Genomic DNA, 2,089 nt, shown 5'->3' with positions numbered 1-2,089 from the left:
GAGCCCGTCTCCCTGGCGGAGCCTGGAGGAGCCTTCAGTCGCATTAATCCCAGCCTGGCGGCAGTGACGAAGACGGATTTCTCCACCAAACGATCCATTTGTATCTCTCGTGCACTCACTTGGTTTTTTTTCTGTGCGGATGTTCAAAATATCATGAAAAAGGCGTTAGCCGGGTAGCTGTGGCGCAGCGAAATAATAGAGTGATCCGGCAATGCGCTCCTGACCTTGCAGGACAGCTAATCCATCCGCACATCTATCTTAATTATTCCTGGTTACAAAAGAGAAACTCCACCATCCATTCATTCCAGGCTGGCAATTCCATTTTCCACCCCCACTCACGCCCCATCCTTTCTCCACCATTCCCCTAGCCAGATAGGCCCATTCGCCAGCGCTACAGCAATCTCCCCACGGCAGCCCCGTCTAGCCAGGTCTGAGCCCACCGGTGGCAGCCCAGGGCATAGCGCACTGCTCCTTAAGAGCAGAAGAGAGACACTCTCTTCCCCAGAACTCTGACCAATGTCCATTGGAGGAAGGCTAGTTACCAACACGATTAAGACTCGGTGGGGACGCACACTGATAGCCTCACAAAGGCATCCACAGATGCAATCTCATCCAGACTCTGACGTTCAGGCCTCCTCTCACAGAGACACTAGCAGGCAGGCCCATGCCCCTCCCCACCCCAAAGCAGACCATTTTAACTCTCCTGCTGCCCTGGCACAGACACGGGGACAGATGCTAAGAAGAGCATTTTGACTAAGGGCAGGCACAGTGGGGGATGTCTTGGTCTGCCTACCTCCCACCCTCAAAGCCGAAGACCACACCCACTGTATCCTCTCAGGCCTACTCATGAACACAACCTAGGCAAGCCAGGGCAGAAGGTGCATGGTGGAGTGTGGAAGAGGAAGAGAGCAAAAGAGGAAGAAGAATGAGGAGAAAGGGTTTGAGCCGAGAGCCTGTACGTGGGAGAAAAAGAAGGAAAGGCAGGATGGGGGTGGTATGGTGAAAAGGTCATTGAGATGATATGTGAAAGTGTCTGTTTGTGTAACACAATTTGAGCTAATTGTACCAGATTCACTTTGGGGATGCCTGTGCCAGTCTCTAAAGCCCTTCCTAATTCTACCCTTAATGTACGATTTTTCAGATCCCTCATTCTAATGATTTTAATGCAATCAGCAAAACTAGGCATGTAATTGCCTTGGCTCTGTGCTTGGCCGCGGTGGCTCCTGGGAACCCTGGCTCCCAGTTCCCATGCTTCCCCCACCAATCCTTCCCTCCCTCCTCTTTTACCCGTCATGTCAGCCTCTGTCAACAAGTACAGAGTAAGATTTCTTCAGCTCACGGGGCTGTGGAGAAACAGGAGTTTCAGTTCTGGCCTCATGAAGCCAGATCTGACTGAGAAAAGGACAGTGTGTCTAGGCCAGATGGGGCAGTGGGGACTGTCTGCTGGCCCAGCCTGGTTAGGTTACTGGAGTTGGAGAAGGAGGAAGCCTTCCCCAAAGAGTTCAGTGGGCTCTCCTCCCCTTCCCAGAAGCAGCAGGCAGCCTGGGCTGGGCCTGTGGGGCAGTGTGCAGGGGAAGGGCCATTTGTCCTGAGACAATGGGAGAGAAGGGGTCTCTGAGCGGCTGTTGATAGTCAATTTGTAGTGGTGACGGCTGAGGTTGCTCCAAAGGCTGGGAACAGCTGGAGCTCCGGGTGACTGATGGGTGGACCCAGGAGATGGGCCATTGGTCTGGCAGACACAAAGGCCCCGGTGGTGCGCGGGTGGGGCCTGTCAAAATCATTAAGTGCTGAAGATGGGAGCCTCGGACTTCAGATGGGACCAGTGGGTGGGGGGAAGAGGTCAGGAGCCTGCCCCGCCCTCCCTGCAGCCACTCTTTGGAACCTCAGCCCCTCACAACCCCATTAGCATCTTATTTGCATAGACACCCCACCCCCAGCCTTCTAGGTCCTTGGCCTCACTCCACTGAGAGTCCAGATTCCAGTCCTATGTGAGCAGCTCTGGCTCTGGGGCCAAACCCGGGCCTGGCTAGGCCTTCCCTGGCCTCTTTGGGGGACTTGCCCACCCTCGGACATTGCATTCTCCAGCCCG

Source organism: Rhinolophus ferrumequinum, chromosome 16 (genome assembly GCF_004115265.2).
Source record: "Rhinolophus ferrumequinum isolate MPI-CBG mRhiFer1 chromosome 16, mRhiFer1_v1.p, whole genome shotgun sequence".
In the NCBI taxonomy this organism is placed as follows: Eukaryota; Metazoa; Chordata; class Mammalia; order Chiroptera; family Rhinolophidae; genus Rhinolophus; species Rhinolophus ferrumequinum.
This window is presented reverse-complemented; position numbering follows the sequence as displayed.